Here is an 18,922-nt window from a genome sequence, read left to right on the forward strand (position 1 = left end):
CACACCATTGATAATAGCAAAATGCAAATTTCCTAGCATAAAACGCAAGATTAAGATCACAATAAAATACCATTATCTCTCATTAGATTCAAAGGGAAAGACACATCCTCAACAACAAATGGAGCCAGGCCGTGGAACACTGTAGTCTGAAAGGGGCCCTACTGCCACGTGGCCACCAAGAACTTGAAGTAGAGCCAATTCAAAATGAGACCTGCAGTTAAGTATAAAACGTATATCACAAGTTTTAAAAGAAAATATTTAAGTTTGGGGCCAGAGCAACAGCACAGCGGGTAGGGCACTGGCCTCACCTGGGCCCACCCAGGTTAGTTCCCGGAACGCCATATGGTCCCCCTGAGCCTTGCCAGGAGTTATCCCTGCGCGCTGCCAGGTGTGGCCCCAAAACAAATATCTGTGTTTTGTGTGATACATATATATGTCTAGAAACAAGAGCATGGAGGGCTGTGTTCCAATAAAACCCTCTTTACAATTATTGGCTGCAGGGCAATTTGACTGGTGAGTCAAATTAAAGAGTTTTGTGACTCATCTCTAGATCCATCTTTAAAAAAGAAATCAGTAGCAAACCCACTGAGGGTCTGCAAGAAAAATCATTTCACATAGTATAAAAAATATGCCATGATTATCAGGTAACCACAAGAGAAAAAAGTGTACCTCGGGTACAGAGATACCAACTACCACCTAACCCTGTGATCACACCACTGAGAGTGTTAACAGTCAAAGTAATGCTTGCAGAAAAGCGAAACATACCAGAGAGCAGCATACAGACCAAAAACAAAAAAAATCAAGATAACAAAGACACTCTGTGAAGTAACCGAGATAAATGTACTAGGTATGTAGGGAAGCTTTCATCCCAAAGAAATTGAATACATGTTCTCCAGGTCACCTGGAACATTCTCAAGGAGAGATCAAACGCAGAGTCACAAAAACAGTCTTGGCAAACATGTGGACTAAAATCCTATCAATCATCTAGGGCCCAAGAAACAGTACAGCAAAAAAAGCTGTCTGCCTTGCACGTGGCTGACCGGGTTTCAAACCCTGGCATCCCATAAGGTCCCCAAGCACTGCCTGGAGTGATGCCTGAGGGCAGAGCCAGGATAAGTCCTGAGTATCTTGGAGTGTTGCCCAAAAACCAAAATAAATAAGTAGATAATATCAAACATCTTTTCCAGCCAGAATGCTAAGATGAGAATCAACAGAAGAAAACAACAAATTAAAAATACACAGTTGACTATACAATAAGCTTCTGAGTGATTCTTGTGGCAAATAAGAAATCTAAGGAGAAACCAAAAATTACTCAGAGAATAACAGAAACAAAACTGAGTTATCAGACCTTGTGTGAGATAGCAACTGTCTGTGAAGAAGAGTCTGTGGTTAGTCAAACCAATAAACAAAAAAGCTCCAGGTACAGTCTAACTTTGTAAGTGAAGGAACCAGATACAGAACAAACAGAATCAAAAGTCAGTACAAGAATGAAAATATTAAAAACAAACACATATCATAAAGATGTTACAGAAGACCAAGGAAGCCAAGAGCTACTTCTTTGAAAGGATCAATAGAAGTAAAGCCTTTGTTAGGCTCACCTAGAGAAAAACAAGGGCTGGAGCGATAGCACAGCGGGTAGGGCGTTCGCCTTACAAGCGGCCAACATGGCCGACCCGAGTTCGATTCCTCCGCCCCTCTCGGAGAGCCCGGCCAGCTACTGAGAGTATTCGATATGCCAGACACAGTAACAACAAAGTCTCCAATGGAGACATTACTGGGCCCGCTCGAGCAAATCGAGATCAACGGGAGGGCCTTTACCTTTACCAAAAAAACAAGAGGTGAAGTTACAAAAGTACTACAGAAACACTAAGAACTGTGAGGCTCTTACAAACATTACCTGCAAATAAATTGAACAACCTAAAGAAATGGACAAATTTTAAAAAACTATACCAACAACAATTTAAAAATTCTATCAACTCCAGGCTGGAGCGATAGTCCAGCGGGTAGGACATTGGCCTTGCTCACGGCCAACCCGGGTTCAATCCCAGGCATCCCGTATGGTCCTGCCAGGAGTAATTCCTGAGTGCAGAGCCAGAAGGAACCCCAGAGCATTGCTGGGTGTGACCCAGAAAAGGAAAAAAAAAATTCTATCAACTCCCAAGACTGAACCAGGAAGACATGGAATGCTTAGAGAGCGATCACAAGGACTTGAGTTATCAAGTTTTCCTAGGATAACTTGATAACCAGGAACAAAAACCCAAAATCAGAAGGTTTTACTATTAAATTCTGATACTTTAAAAAAATTTTTTGGTTGGGGCCACACCTGGCAATGCTCGGGGGGACTTGCCACATGCGAGACAGGTGTCTTATCCCTGAACTATCTCTCTGGCCTACAGAAACTTTTCAAGATTTAATATCCGTTCTCCTCCAATCCTTACCCACAGTTTAAGGGGATGGAAAACTCTCCTAAACATCTTCTCCAAGGTCAATATCACTCTAATTCCCAAGTCAGGTAAGGGGAGAAAACAAAAAAAAAGAAAGGTATCAACAGAAAATCTTTCATGAGCACAGATCCAAAAATCCTCCACAACAATGGCTGGCAAACGGAATCCAACACCGAGGCTCATTCACAACCGACCAGAACCCTGCAGGGCACCAAAGACGCTCAACGGACAGTCAGCGCAGGGCACTGGAGCACCTGCAGCGGGAGGCCCCGGATCTGATGCCGCCACTGCAGACACAAACCAAGAGCCGTATGCAAAGCAGCTCACCTGGAACAGCACCAGCACCACGCCACAGTCACAACAGCGTATCACACAGTCATGTCAGTAAGATGCTGGAAAAGCATAATGATTCAACATCCATTTATGATTAAAAAACAAACAGCAAGGCAACCCAGCCACTGAGGGAAGGCATTGCACCTCACACCTCAGACAAGGGGTTAATAACCCAAACATAAGAACAACTCACACAGCACCACACAGAAAAGACAGAAATCCACCAAAAAAGGGCTAGCGACATGCTTTAGCTTCCTGGGCGAGTGACCTGGACACCCCAGGGGCAGCAATGGCCTTGGGAGCAATTGTGGAGGCGCTTCAGCTGGTTTGCTTTAAGAAGGGAGAGTTCCAAGGGGGTGCTGAGTGATTTTCTGAAAAGGTGACAATGGGCCAAGGAAGTCGGGGAGCCCTGGTGTAGAGGAAAATATCTTTATTTGTAGATTCAGCCTTAAGAACTTTGGGGTGAGACAGGAGAGGTAAGTACCAGGAGGATTACTCCACAGCTTAGAAGCCGGCCTCACGTGCTGGGGGAAAAGGCAGCTCAGATAGATAGAAAAGGGATCACCAAGTAAAGGGTGTGAGGAGGGCCTGCTTGGGATGGGAGATGAGGGCCGAAAGACGACTATAGACCGAACATGATGGCCACTTAATACCTCTACTGCAAATCACAACACCCAAAAGGAAAGAGAGAGCAAAAGGGAATGCCCTGCCACAGAGGCGGGGTGGGATAGGGGGGACGGGGCGGGGGTGGTGGGAGGGATGCTGGGACCATTGGTGGTGGGAAATGGGCACTGGTGGAGGGAGGGGCACTCGACCATTGTATGACTGAAATGCAAGCATAAAAGTTTGTAAGTCTGTAGCTGTATGTACCCCACAGTGATTCACTAATAAAAATTTTTTAAAAAAAGGAATTTTGGGGTGAAGTGTTATGATACATGTTTTTAAAAGATTCAGCACAGATTAATACACAGATGAAGTAAATACAACAACAGTATTAAATAGCCTGAATTTAAGTGGTGGGCATATAAGCCTTCATAAACTTAAAACGTTCCAGACAACTTGCTTTCATATCAAAATGGCAAAGTGCAATGAGACTATTTTATTCATCACACTCCTATACAAATCCTGAATTAATTCTAAGACTCCCTCCAAATTTCTCAACGTTAGACATCAAAATCTAACCCTAAAGACTCTCCCAAAGTTCATGATGCTTTTCCATGTAAGCACCCAATTTCTGAAAGTTATGGTAAGTAATTACATGGAGATTTGATTTCTACGCCTATTATAAAGACGTTTTGTGGGGCTTCTCGTGTGTTCCCGTGTTTTGGGCCCCACCGGCAGAGCTCAGGGCGCACTCCTGGTGGGACTCGGAGGACCCTGCAGGCGCCAGGGACCCGACCTACGCTCGCGATCACGGACCAGGCAGTGCCCTGGCCACTGCACCACTGTCTGTTCTGTGTATGGTGCCAGGGACCAAATTCAGGGCTTCACACATTCCAGACAACCACGCCACTGACAGCTACACCCCCGGGGGGATTCCTTAACCACATGCCAGGTCCCGGGGGGTTCGGGGGGAGCTCAAAGGACGGCACGCATGTCTCCCAGGGCCAATCCTTGGCACAGGCCCCCAGCAGAGTGGCTCTGGTGGTCCTGAAGTACTGTCCATGAGGACGAAATAATGAAACAAACCACCAATTCCTTCAGAGGGTTTCGCTTCCTTCTTCACATACTTATTCATACACACTATTCCCTTCCTCATCTCCAAATGGCTGACTCGAACCATCTTTGTTCCCCACAGCGCCTTATGCTAGCAGAAATACTTTGGCTAAGTACGAGCGAGCGCTCGTGCTCCTGGAAGGGCTGACGTTCATGTCTGCGCTCTGGATCTCAAGGTGTGAGCCGTGATGCGCACGGTCTGAGCACAGCTCGGGGGCGGGGAGAAGAGCGGAAGGGCCTTGGCGAGGAGAGGGCGAGGCGAGGGCGAGGGCTCTGAGGGTCACCACGGGTAGCAGCTGTCCCTGACCATCTCCACACAGTCCTGAAGGTACTGCCAGCTCGCACAGCCGCAACTGTTTTACCCCAATATCCAACACGACCCTTATTTTCACCGTGTTATTTCTAGAGGGGGCTGGAGAGAGCACAGTGAGCTGAGCCCGTCAGGAGTGACTCCTGGGTACAAAGCTGGCAGGCAGCACACCCAGTGGTCCGACAAACGCGAGCAAATGCAGGGTCAATGGTATTTTAGCCAGTCTCTAGAATCAATTCTTCCTCTATTTATAGTCAAAATATGCCTTGCTGTTGACTCAGAAATTGCAATACAATTTATTTCCAAAAGAAAACAAAAGCCCAACCTGTATAAATTCTACCCTCCAGGATAATCACAGTGTAGCATATTCCGCAGTACCAATAGACCGTAGACGTGCATACGCCTGTTTTCAGACCAGATGAAAACCACTGGAAGAAAAATCAAGTAAGCAAAAACAGGCCAAAAAAAAAAAAAAGGCAACATACATCAAAAACATGACCAGCAAATATCCCCAACTTTATAAAATACACACCTGCTCCAGAGACAGACTCCAGGAATGCAATAAGTGACGTGGGCCAGAGCCAGGACCCGGGGCCAAGCACACGGCCTACATGCAGCCGAAGGCAGCTCCCCCAGCACCACCAAGAATGACTCCTGAGCACAGAGCAAGGAGCAGCCACGGAGCACAGCCGGGCATGGCCCGGGAATGGCCCCAGCGCCCCCAGAATGCAGCAATGTGATCTACATCACCACTAATCCAGCCACGCTCCTACTTCCCACGGCAAGAGTCTCTAAAATAAAGACAAAAGGGGATCGTAACTGAAAACCATTTGTACTGAACTGCAAATTTTCTCACCTTCATACTTCTGGCTCCAAATACTGCACAAGCGTTTAACAGAAACTCATTTACCTACTTCTGCACACACAATCATTAAAGCACTAATAAATCTTATCTATTTTTTGCTCTATTATTTATTTATTTTTGCTTTCTCGGTCACACCTGGCGATGCACAGGGTGACTCCTGGCTCCGCACTCAGGAATTACCCCAGGCGGTGCTCAGGGGACCATATGGGATGCTGGGAATCGAACCCGGCTCAGCCTTGTGCAAGGCAAACGCCCTCCCCGCTGTGCTACTGCTTCAGCCCCCACTATTTATTTTTTGCTCTTTGGGTCACACCCAGCGATGCTCAGGGGTTATTCCTGGCTGTACTCAGGAATTACTCCTAGTGGTGCTCTGGGGGACCCTATGGGATGCTGGGGATCAAACCCGGGTCGGCCACGTGCAAGGCAAATGCCCTGCCCACTGTGCTATCGCTCTGGCCCAACGCACAAATAAAAGTTTGATATAAAAATCCAATTACAACCTTTTTTTCACCTAAGCTACTAGTAAATTCCAAATGTTGAATGGCTTGATGAGCCTGGTCTGAATTACAACACTAAATTTAATATATTTTAAGAGTGCAGATTTTGAACTTAGTCCTATAATAAATTCCTTCGGTGTCAGGGATTTTTCCTTCCCTTTCTTTCCCTTCTATTTTCCAATAAAAGTGTCTGTTTGAAAACAAATAAAATTTCAAGTTTTGTTGCACACTGGCACTACATGAAAATAACAGTAACAAAAACGTGTTAAATAAAAGTAGACCTGGCTTCAATCCCCAGCAACCCCCGTAGCATCCCCAGGCCTCCGGGAGTGATTCCTGAGTGCAAGCCAGAAATGACCCCTGAGCACCACCTGGCATACCTCCCACCAAAATAAGTAAATAAATAAATAAAGGGCCGGAGGCATAGCACAGTGGCCAAGGTGCTAGCTTTGCACACGGCCAACCTGGGTTCGATCCCCAGTCTCCCATATGCGCCCCTGAGCACTGCCAGGAGTAATTCCTGAGTGCAGAGCCAGAAGAAACCCCCGAACACCGCCAGTGTGGCCCAAAAACAAAAAATCTTTAAAAATTAAAATCTAAGTAGTACCTCGAGGTTGGTTTGAGTGCTCACGACAACGCCTGTGGCCGTTTATACTCTGGGCGCTAAAAGCACATCTGATTTGCTTTCCAATAAAGAATCACTCTCGATTTACTGCAGTGATCACAAGACTGACTCAATGACACAAATGAAGCAAAAACCACTGCACATTACAAGGAAAACGAAAGATTTCTCCTGCAAATCTCTGATGTGCACTGGGTGAACACAGGAAGGGGCTGGATCATCACTGGGAAAGCTACAGAACAACGCAGAATCAGAACAGCTACTCCATCTCCAAGTGCACCCAGGCAACCCCTTCCCGAAGCACACAGTGCCGGAAGAGCAAAGGCAGACACACCACGGTCCTGTGGTGACAACTGGAGCTCTGTCACGGGAGGCTGAGGCCTATGACCACCACAGGGCCTGGAAGGAAAGCAGGAAGTGCCACCGCCACCTCTAACCCCACGTGTTCTATCACCTCAAGCAGGATCACTAGGCTGGCCGCCTCCCCCTGATGCCCGCGGAGTGAACAGTCTCTGCCAGGATGGGTTAAGCGCCACAAGGCCCAGAGACAACCTAGACTCGCCAACATACAAGAATTTTACGAACAATCCTTTCTCACTATTACAAGTACATTTGAATCCAACTCTATGAAGAAAATAAAATGGGATCAAGAATCAGTACCATTATTCAAGTTTTGAAGTATTCTGAAATCTTCTAGAAATTCGCAAATTACATACCCTTCATCAAGTCTACCAAACAATGGATTCATTCAGTTTGCTTCTTAAATTAAAATTTGTATTATTCACAACAAAAGTTACTTTTTTTTTTGTTCTTTGGGTCACATTCTGCAGTGCTCAGGGCTTACTACAGCTCCGGATCTCTCCTGGTGGTGCTCAGGGGACCACATGGTCCCTGGTCAAACCCAGGTCAGCCATGTGCCAGGCAAGCTCCCAGTCTGCTATGCCATCTTTCTCTCCAGTCCCCCAAATTATTTTTAAAGTTTCAGATGAAGGAATGTAAGGCGGTGATCGGGGCTGACTCCTGGTAGGGGCTGAGGGACCATGTGGGGTGCCAGGGATTGAACCCAGGTCGACTGCGCGTTAAGACAAGTCAGTCCCCTACCCAATGTACCGCCCTAGTCCCTGAAGGGAAAGATTTTTATGTTCTATTTTTTTTTTTTTTTTGCTTTTTGGGTCACACCCGGCGATGCTCAGGGGTTACTCCTGGCTCATGCACTCAGGAATTGCTCCTGGCGGTGCTCAGGGGACCATATGGGATGCTGGGAATCGAACCTGTGTTGGCCATGTTGGCTGCGTGCAAGGCAAACGCCCTACTCGCTGTGCTATCGCTCCAGCCCCTTATGTTCTATTATTCAAATACACTTTTCACTCACAAACCAGGTTAAGATATACTATGTCGACCAAAAGCACAGTGTGACCAGAGGCCTTCTCCTGTCTCTGCCAGGAACTGGTCCCACCTCTCGGAGTAAACCGATTGATTGCATTAATATTTCACAGATGTTTTCCAAAGTTTCTCTTTTCGCTCCTCTACATAGCAAACCATGAGCCTCTCAAGTCCAGCGAGATGGAACAAGTTTTCCAACTACATTTCTAAACGTCGAGGTATTTAAGATATCAACTTCACAGCAATAAAAACCACCTTGATTTTTCAACATCAGACTCCAAAATTGGGGCCAGAGCGAGGCGGAGCAGTGGGTAGGTAGGGCGTTTGCCTTGCATGGGGCCGGCCTGGGTTTGATCTGACCCAGGTTCGATCCCTGGCATCCAATACAGCAGCCCCAGCACCACCAGGAGCGATTCCTGAGTACAGAGCCAGGAGTAACCCGAGCACCTCGGAAGTGACCAAAAAGGACAAAAAAAAAAAAAAATTAGGAAAAAACATCCAATCTATAGAGATTTGAATCACTTTAGAAACGTGTGTAAGTATGCTCAAACCACAGGTCATTTTCTTTTCAAAACCAGTGCTTTGATGCCAAGGAGACTCTGAGGCCCTGGGCCTCTACTTGTCGGAGGTCAGTTGGTCACTTCGTTCTTTGACAGCGAGGCCGGCCGCGCTCCCTTCACTGCCCGCTTAGGGGCAGGCTGGGGTGGGCGCTCCTGGTCCCACTCCCAGGGTGGCTTAAGTCGGGGGCCGCACACAGCAGGGTCTCAAACCCACAGGACACGGCCGACCCACGGGGCAGCTTCAGTCCGCGGGACGGCGGGCGCGAGGTCCCCGCGGCCCCCGGCCCGGGCTCCGTCCCCTCCCGGTCCCCTCCCGAGAGCCGGCTCGGATGGGCCCCACCCAAGCACGTCCGCAGGCAAGGCCCCCCGGTCCCGAGAGCCGGACCTGCCCCCGTCCTGGTCGCTCGGCCCTGCGGGCTGCGGGGGCTTCTGCCGCGCCCCACCGCTGGGGGGTCCCGGGGCGCTGCCGGCAGCGACCCCCGCGGCGCAGGCCCGGGCGGAGCCAGGACCCGCGAGGAGGGCCCGGGAGCCCGCTTGGGTGGGAGGGTCCCTGCGCTGGGCACGGCCGCCAGGTCCACGCACCACCACGAGGTCCACGGGCAGCCTCGGAGGCTTTCGCGCGCGGAGAGCGCGGGCGGCCCGGTGACCCGGGTCCGAGCGGCCCCGCTCCCGGCCCCGGCCCCGTCCCCGTCCCCCGGCCCCGTCCCCGTCCCCCGCGGGCCGGGCGGCCTCTGGGCAGGGCCCGGCCACGTGCCTGTCAGCTGTCCCGGGAAGGGGCCGCCAGTGCGGGGGTCGCCGCCCCGGCCGGCCGCCCACGCCGGGGGTCGGGCTCGGAAACAGGTGCTCCAAGTTCGGGCGGCTCCGGGCCGGGCCCAGGGGAGCAACGGGCGGCGGGGCGCGGGGGCGCGGGGGCGCGGGGCCGGGGCGGGGTCTCCGCGGGGCGGGGGGAGGGGTCCCCGCGGGCCGCCGCCGCCGCCGCCGCCGCCCACGTGCCGCGTCCCCGCGCGTCCCCGCCCGTCCCGCCCGCCAACGGCCGGGCCTCACCTGCGCGCGGGCGAGGAGCGAGGGGCGTCCGCCGCCGCCTACTGCGCCGGGCCCCGCTCGCCGCCGCCGCCGCCTACGCCCCTCCCGCACGCCGCCGCCGCCGCCGCCGCGTCGCCCTGGAGCATCTTCCGCCCGGCGCGCCCCGAGAGACCCGGCCTCGGGCCGCCGCTCGACGCCCGCTCCGCCGGGCCGCGGCTCACAGCGCCGGCCGCCGCGCCGCCATTGAGCAGCCGCCGCTCCGCGCCCGGCGCCCCGCCCCGCCCGGCGCCCCGCCCCGCGGCCCCGCCCCGGCCGCCCCATTGGCGCCGCGCGCGGCCTCCCCGCGCCCGGTTGGCCGGCAGCCCCGCCAGTCTCGCCGGCCTCCGGCGGTCCGCACTCACCTCGCCCCGCCCACAGGCCCCCGCCTCCGGCCGCCTGCTCGCCCATTGGGCAGCGGCGGCCGCCTTCGATTGGTGCGGTCAACTATCCATCAAACTCCGCCCACCGAGGGAGACCGGCCCTTCATTAGCATCCGCCTCAACAGCTCCGCCTCCGCCGCCCCGCGGCGCGCCAAGGCCCACCCGCTGCGCGGCATAGGCGGAAGCAGCCGTCGATCAAACCGCGCCCACCTGGCCCCGCCCCACGGAGGCCGGGGCCTAGCTAGTCTCTCTCCTATTGGCCGCCATGGGGGCCCGGGCGCTCAGTCATTGGCTCGCTCTGCGTGTCCGTCACGGGACAATTTCGAAGTCCGTCACACCGGCGGTTTTCAAATAAGCGCGCAGAGGGCGGGGAAGTGCCTGAAAAGCGATTGGCTGGACTTCGAAGACGTCAAGGCGAGGTCCGTGTGGCGCGCGCGGCCTCTGCGGACCCCGTGGCCCCGGCCCGGGCTGCCAGCACGCCGCGCGAGAAGCTCCGACCGGGGGCCGACGGCCCCGCCCAGGGCGCGAGCACCAGCGTCCGATTGGCTCACAATGTCCTGCCCGCCCCCCATTGGAGGAGGCGGACGCCCGTCGGAGCCGCGCCCGCTGCGGCCCCGGGCGGAAGGAGGGGGAAGGGCCCGGATGTCCCGAACAATGAGGTCATCGCCGGCCAATCAGAGGCGGGGCCCGTCCCGGAAGGCCGCGGGGCCGGAGGGGCCCCAGCGGGAGGGCGAGCTGGGGCCGAGAGCTGGGGACCGGGAGCCTCATCCTGGGGGCGGGAAGAGGCCGGCCGGCAGCCTGGACCGGGGACGAGGCCGGGGGCCGCCCCCGTCAGGCCGGCCGGAACGCCCCGAGCCCGAGGGGCGGCGCAGCGGGAGGCGCGGGCTGCGCGGCCTACCCGGTACCCGCCCGGCGTCGCTCAGGGCACCAAACGTTTGCGCCCGCAGCCTGGTCCCTGGGCACGGCCGGGTGCGGCCCACACCCACCAGGGACAGCCCCGCGCACCGCCCCGGAGGCCGCGAAGGGGCTCGGTGCTGCTCGGTTCCGGCCACGCGCTCCGGGCCAGGGTGTGGGACGAGAATCGGGGCGTGACAGGGACTCGGCCCAGGTCCGCGTTTCTTCTGCAGGCTCACAGCCCGGTTGCGGGGTCCTCGGCAGCAGCATCGAGACTCCGGCCGTGCTGAGCGACGCTCCAAGCGGTGCTTGGGCGCCGGGGGACGCATGGGAGTCTGGCCTGGTCGCCGGCCGCCTGCATCTCATTCCCTGTCAGCGTGCTGGGCGGGGAAGAGGAGAAGCACCAAGGCCCGCGTGTCACGGGTGGCTATCAGGAAACGGTCCCTAAGTGACCGGCATCATTCATTTTCCTGACAGACCCGGAGAAGGAGAGAGGAGTCAGGGATGCCAGCTTCCAAACCTGAAACCTGAACACTGGCGACAGCTGGCCGTGCCTCCCAGCATGCCAGTCTATGGACGCTTGGGAGGCTCCATCTGCTTGGTTCCCTTCCCACTCGCCCTTCGAAGAGGAACACAAAGCACAGCCCACGGTGGCCTGGTGAAAAGGCTATTTAAGTCAACTTCATCTTACGCATTATTTGATCACATCAGAGAAGACCCGGGTGCTGGCAGCATGGAAAAGAACACTGATGGGTACCATCATAAACGTCCTGCGGACCATAAGTGTGGGAGCCACCAGAAAGGGCTTTGCTAAACAAGCTGGTTGAGCTAAAGGCTCACCAAGCCTTGTTTAGGTCTGTGGCTCAGGCATCATAACTTCTTCCGGCAGGATGAAGAGCTGAAAGTGCACTGAGTAAGGCAAAGTACTCCCCACTGCACAAGGTGTAAACAACACAGCTGTAATAGAGAAGCAGCTGTGGTTTCCCCCCACGTGGGCTACAGTCCTCTGATGTTTCTTATTAAGACAGCAGATGCCAGTCTCCCACAAATGTGGGGGTTCCGGTTTTGCTCTTGGTCACTGGTAATCACATGCTGCTTGTATCACGGGAATATCTCAGTAAACAGACAGGGCACATGGCACTCAGTGCATTTCTGTAGGTGACACAGACGTTGCCTGCCTGCCGGTCTTTGCTAGCAGTGCACTCTCCTCAGTGCAGATCTCTGGTAGTTTCAGTGTTGAACTTAAAGTAATCCATTTCAAGGAGGTTGATCCTCACCCTTCTTACCTGTCAACTAATGAACTTACTATGTTCATTAAAAAAGAATCTGGGGGGTCCAGGGACACAACTCATGTGGTTAGAGCAAGGCCCTGGGTTGGACCCTCTGTACTGCATGGCCTCCTGACAACAGCCAGATATGACCCAAGATCCTCTGAAGAGCAGCCCCCACATCAAATTTAAAAAATTGCATGTAATATACAGGTCACAGTGAAGCCATAGTGGTACTGTGGTCACCTTTGCCACACTGCCTTATCCAAGAACAAAAGACGTGGGTTGTTGATTTACTACGTGCCTAATAATGTGTAAAAACCATTGACTGTGGCATGCTGCAATGACTTATTAAACATCCACTGCGAATCAGGTCCTAGATCGGACAGAAACTGCTGCTTCTGAGATTAGTTATCTGGGATACTGTGACCTAAGAAGAAACAACTGGATTTAATCTCTCCATTCTCGTTCCTGGCACTAAGCCCCTAAAACCCTTGTAATTTCTTGAATAATAAGATGAAAAGAGCACTTTTTGGTCATGTAGAATAAATCCTTTCAGCCATGTATAACAAACCCCTTTGTGCCAGAATTCATGATAACACAGTAACTTTTGGAGAAGTGCTCATCTCCAGAAGACTATAATCATCAGCCCCCCCACACCCCAGGTTTTGAGGAAGAGTGGCTACATACTCATCAATGGCAAGTGATTTTTATCAATTCTGCCTCCATCAAGATCCCAATCAAAGCCCTAAGACTCTGGTGACCCTCAGAGGTGCTGGGATGGGGAAGCCCAGAGTGGGGATGGCCACCATACTGCCATCCCAACACCGCCTGCCCTCTGCTCACTTCTGTTTGGCTGCTCTGAGATGCTGTCTTCACAAGAACCTGGGTCTAGTAAGTCAAGTGCCTTCCTGAATTCTAGAGCTTCTCTAGCAAACCAGAGGACCCTAGGAGGGGAAGTTCACAGGAGGTTCACAGATTAGGACAGGCTAGTGGATGGGAAGAGGAGTTGGTTAGTGCCAGAATTGTTCCGTGGAAAAGGGAAAGCCCCATAACTTGGTGTTGCTGGTGTGAGAACAGCAGGAACAAGTTTTCCGTCTTGGTGACCTTCATGACTTCCCTAGAAATGCCCCACCCCAGCTTTTGTGAAACAAGTTGTTTTTTAAAAACACTTCTCAAGGGGCTGGAACAATAACACAGCAGGTAGGTTGTTTGCCTTGCATGTGGTCGACCCAGATTTGATTCCCAGCATCCCATATGGTCCTCTGAGCTCCACCGAAAGTAATTCCTGGGTGCAGAGCCAGGAGTAACCCCTGTGTATCGCCGGGTGTGACCCAAAAAGCAAAAGGAAAAAAACAACTTCTCAAACATGTAAAGAGGACATTGGACTGAGGCCCTTCGAGCCCAAGGCAATGGGAATTTAGCAAGAATTGGAACCTGTGCTGGAAACGAAGTCTATTAGAACTTTCATCCTCAGCTCCACATTTAATACTTATTTCCATACTGAAATGTGTTGGATTAAAATATTATCACAAGTAGAAACTTTTAGTCATGTCCTCCTGGTCAAGGATAGAGCAGAAAACTGGAGAAGTGAAGAACTGGAGGGCGTGGGAGCATTTCCCATCAGAGCCCTCAGGCACTGCTACCACAACTTCCAACTAGACCTAAGACCGGGTGTGGGGTCATTCAGAGTGGAGGGCCAGGGCTTCCTGGGAGATTGTTGGCCCCACTCACACTTTCTGCTTCAGCTAGGCTCAGCGAACATTCGTGTTTCTATCAAGTTCCCTGGTGATGCTGCTGCAGGGCCAGTCACTCTTGGCCTGCCCAGGCCCCTGCTGCCAGCTGCAGGACCCGTGAGCGCCGGTGACAACCAAAACAGCTATTCTTCCCATTCCGTCTGCACAGCGAGACCTAAAGCAAATGGAAACCAGGAGGTCTTGTAGGCCAAACTCCAGCAGATTCTCCATGACCAGCATTCTCACCAGCCCACGAAGAACGGGGGCAGAGATGCGGGGCCTCCGCTTCTTCCTGACTCCCATGGCAGGTCAGTGGGTAGTGGGGAGGGGGTAACATCTCATGAAGAAAATCAAGGTGAGCCTCTTCAGAGGGCTGGGCCCTGGGCACCTCTCTTGGCGCTCTGCCTCGCTGCTGACCAAGTCCCACCGGAGCCTCTGGCTTCTCTCCTGCAGTCAGGGACTCAAGGGTGCAGGGGCAGGGGTGGAGAAGAATGCCAAGAACAAGCCAGTGCACTCTGGAGAAGCCACATCTTTCTAGCTGTGGAACTCTGCATGTAAAGCAAAGCCAAGAACTGTTCAAAGAAATGGCTAATCAACAATTCTCAGGTGGCCTCAAGCCGATTTCCCTGTACCACAAAGGTGTCAGGTGACCCTTTCCCGCTCAAGCGCTCAGAGAACAGAAGGCAAGTTACAGATGCCAGGCACCACTGCAGTCTGGGGTGCCTGGGGAGGCCCCGCCCTGCCGGCTGGAACACGTAAATGGCCTCCATGCTGAGATTTCACTTGTTGCACTGGGAAACACTGTTTACCCCAGAAACCCTACTTACTGAACACTTAGTGGACAGTCACTTTATGAATCTTCTATCTAAAATCATTTTATTCCATTTTTAATATTTTAATTTTTTAAAACATTTCTAGCTAGTTTATTTCATGCTAATTCCTAGTACAGGAGTCATTTTTAAACCTAATGCGCACAACCAAAAGCACTTTTCTTTGCGGGGACGCATCCAGCAATGCTCGGGTTACTCCTGGCAGTGCTTGGGGACAAAATGGGATGCTGGGGATTGAACCCGGGTCACCTGTGTGCAAGAAAAGTGCCTTACCCACTGCACTACAATTCCAAACAAAAGCTCTTGGGTGTCAAGAGGGCTAAGGCTGATCAGGGCTCGCATGAATGAGGCCCTGGGTGCATCCTGATGTCAAGAATGACGCAGAAAGGACCAAAGGGGGCCCGAGAGCAGACCCTTCAGACGCTGCTCTGAACCCTACTTCCCAAGGCCTGCATCTGTGTGAGGGGAGGGGTGAGAGGGAGAGCAGGGTGCTACCTCTCCTACCTCTGCATCCTCGTTCTCTGCTGGAGCTTTTCTTGACCTCCTCTCCCTTACGGAAGTTCCAATCCTCAAGCTTGGTATCTAAATCCAACTCATTCTAATGATTTACATAAGTCACTGTTTCCAAATTTCTACATACACCTATGTGCTATTTATATACCGCATCGAATGTAGCCTGCCCACAGGGCAGAGTCTGGCAAACTCCCCGTGGCGTACCAAATATGCCAAATACCAGTAACAATGATGGGTCTCATTCTCCTAAAGAGCCTTGAACATGATCTCAAGGCTAGGATGAAAGAGACGTTACTGGGGCCTGCTTGAGGCAATCGACAAATAACAGGATGATGAATGATGAATGAATCCCCTGACCCCAGAAGCGACAGCAGCAGTGGACCAGGCAGGAACCGGAGACAGCTCTAGGGATGCGACAGTACGCAGCTTGGGCGCGCTGGGCAGGCTGCAACCACCGATCCAGCAGAACCTGACCAGGGGGTACATACCATCATCTTCAGTTTCCAGACAGTTGGCACGTAGCGGGCAGCGGGCTGGTCCCAGGAAGAAATGACAATGGGCCCACCCTGGCGGCAAATTGCCAGGACCCCATGGTGGGGACCCAGAGCACCTCCTCAACCCCGGGATCTTAACATCTGAGCTCCGCAGCTGCACCGAGTTTGACCCAAAGAGCCCTATCCATTGAAACTCTGCAACCACCTATACCACTGCTGCAGGACCGCTTCCAGCTGGCGGCCGAGCCACTGCCATCCTCACAAGTCCCACTGCAGACCTGCACTCCACAGCAAGCAACCAGCCAGTTTCATTTATTGGCGCTCTCCCTAAAAAGCCAGGAGTTATAAGGAGCACCCATGAGGGTGCAGAGAGCACAGGGTTAAGGCACCTGCCTTGCATGTACAGCTGTCCCTGCTGTGATCCCTGGCGCTGCAGACAGTCCCCTCACCTTCTGTGCAGGATGTCCCTATACGTATTGGGGTTAGAGGCGAACCCCCACCTCCCAGCAAAATCGTATATTACAAATTCCACAGGTGTGTTTGTTGGTTTGGGGGCCAAACCTAGTGGGTCCCAGGGCTTACTCCTGGTGGTGCTCAGGGAACCACATGTGGTGGGTGGGGATAGGTACACACTTTAAACCCGGTAATATGTCTTGGGCCCTCTCAAGTTTGCTTTTTAACTATCTAAATTGTGGGATAGACAGATATAGTACAGAGAGAGAACAGCAGGCAGAGCACTCTTGCTGCATGTGGCCAAGAGTCCCCCACACCACAGGGTTCAGTCCCCCACACCACAACTGGTTCCTCAAGCCCACCAAGGTATCCCTGAGCACAGAGCCAGGTGTGAGCCCTGAGCACCACCAGTGTGGCCCAAAAGTTAAAAAAAGGTAAATGAAAGAACAAGTTTGTGGACTGTTCCAGTATGGGGTTCCCAGTGAAAGCCAAGGAACTTACTTTCTTGGTGTCAAATGACTCTGAGAAGGAGCCTGTAGGATTTGCCAGAGGCCCCCAGGGCACGAAGAGAAATCTAGAGGGTCCCGAGGCTGCTGAGACATCTGAACAGAGTATCTCCCTATGCTCGGTGCTCGGTGTGCTTCCCACAGGTGGGCCACTCTCATCAGACCCACCACAGAGAGAAGAGCTCTGCTCCCCTTGCATGCCGCCCCCAGCCTCTGCGGCCTCTGGGGTCATAAAGTGCATGAGACACAGCTAAGGGTCACATTTATGGCTCCCACCTGGAGGGCAACCAGAAACCCTCTCAGCTGTGTAGGCTTATGCCCAAGTGCAGTCAGCTGAGTCCCTGGCTTTGTCAGGCTTCCATCTTGCCAACAAGCTGCACTCTTCTGTCAGCCCGCCATCCCGTCCTTCACAGCCTTGTTGCTTGCTCACACTTCAGAAAGCTGAAGGCATCCGTGTTGGTTCCCTCGTTCTTCTTACGCGAGGACTCCTGCTTTCCTATCAAGGGATCTGAAAACCATTTCTCTGGCCCTAGGGACCGCAGGAGTGCTGATCGGAGGCTGGCTGACTAGCCGGACAGAGCCAGGAGCGCACAGGAAAGCCACAGGGGCCCCTCCAGAGACCCAGCAGGTGTGCTGCTACTTTGAGCGGTTGAAACCATACATTTTGCAAAATGCAGAGCACCAGTCAGTGTGATCTGAGAAGGGTGGTGATGGTGAGGTTGTGGAAGCCACTGTGGATGAGCTGCACAACCAAGGAGCAGAGAAACACGGGGGCTGAAGAAGACGGTCTGTGGGTCTCCGCCAGGGTCCCACACTGAACAGGCAAGGCTGAGTATGAAGACCAGCTCACCGCGCACTAGAAAGGAAAAGAAAACAGGTGCTGAGTCATAGGCAATTGAGTTCACGTTACTGAACTCAGCATTCGGGAAACACCCTGCCCCGAATTTCTCACTAAAATAATGACCATAATTCTACATACCTCCTTGGGTTGAATTTTCTCCTACCTACAGCAAAAAAGCACCCCCACTGCTCCTATGACCCCTCCCGCCCCCGACCCCTTTCTCCCCAAAGCTAGCACACATTATTTCACTGGTTTTGATCGAGATCCCGAGCTTTGCTTCCGCCCTCCTTTTTCTTTCTCCCCACGTTATCCAACAGTCCTCAGGAAAGCAGAGGCTCTCACTGAGGCAAGAGGCACCATGCCGTGCTCGCGCTGGAGTCCAGCAGATAGCAGTCATTCAACACAAAGTTGTTAATAAGTGGGGGGCCAGCGGGGGAGGCATTTCTAAGTGAAGATAACCATCATTTCCAGAGAAAGAAATGGTTAGCAAAGACGGCTTGTTTGATTAGGCAAAGCTGCCTCTGGGTTTTGAAAGCCCTCAGGAGCTTCTTTGTATTAGAGTCAAGAAACATGTTTCCCAGGCTCCACTGACCAGACACCTTTTCTCTGGGAACCATATTCTGAAGTTCCACAGAACTCAACTAGAAAAAGGTTGGGACTGGAACAATAGCACAGCAGGGTGGCCTTGAATGCAGTCGACCCAGGTTCAATCCCTGCCACCCCCACAAGCCTCCCCAAGCCCATCAAGGAGTGATCCTTGAGCAAATCCAGGTGTGCCCCCCACACACACACACAAAAGAAAAATGTTAAGACAATTTTTAGATGAACATGGTATGGTTAGCTAACAAATGCAAGTTACTTGGAGGAAAAATCAACATTAGTTGGACTTTTGTTTTTAGACTACACCTGATTCAATCTTTAGGAGCCGATCCTGGTGTTATGAACTCATTTTTACCACTTGCAAATCATGCAATCCAACCCACCAAGTTATCTCTCTGGACAATAGCTGGTTTCTCTTAAAAACACAGGGGATTGACTTTTTAACAAGTGGCTCTGGAAAAACTGCAGTTACATGTACAAAAATGAACTCAGACCTCTAACACCATGCACAAAAGTCAGATCCAAATGAATATCAGACCTGAATCCATAAGGTACAGAGAGGAAAATGCAGGCAGAACCCTCCATGACACTGAAGCTACAGGCATCTTCAAAAAT

The 18,922-nt window shown here is 52.4% G+C and overlaps 1 protein-coding gene across 3 annotated transcripts in view; it reads right to left on the reverse strand.

The window, feature by feature from the left end:
- PPM1B (protein phosphatase, Mg2+/Mn2+ dependent 1B) overlaps positions 1-10,026 on the reverse strand; it is a 60,150-nt gene extending 50,124 nt beyond the window's left edge. For 2 of the 3 annotated variants that reach the window (XM_056130537.1, XM_056130538.1), the window contains exon 1: positions 9,775-10,025. The gene's annotated coding sequence lies outside the window, so the exon portion shown is untranslated. Of the gene's footprint in view, positions 1-9,774 lie in introns of all 3 variants that reach the window. The other variant, XM_056130536.1, reaches the window with a different exon arrangement.
- Positions 10,027-18,922: the final 8,896 nt, after the last annotated feature.

Source organism: Sorex fumeus, unplaced genomic scaffold (genome assembly GCF_029834395.1).
Source record: "Sorex fumeus unplaced genomic scaffold, SorFum_2.1 ptg000079l, whole genome shotgun sequence".
NCBI classification, from domain to species: domain Eukaryota; kingdom Metazoa; phylum Chordata; class Mammalia; order Eulipotyphla; family Soricidae; genus Sorex; species Sorex fumeus.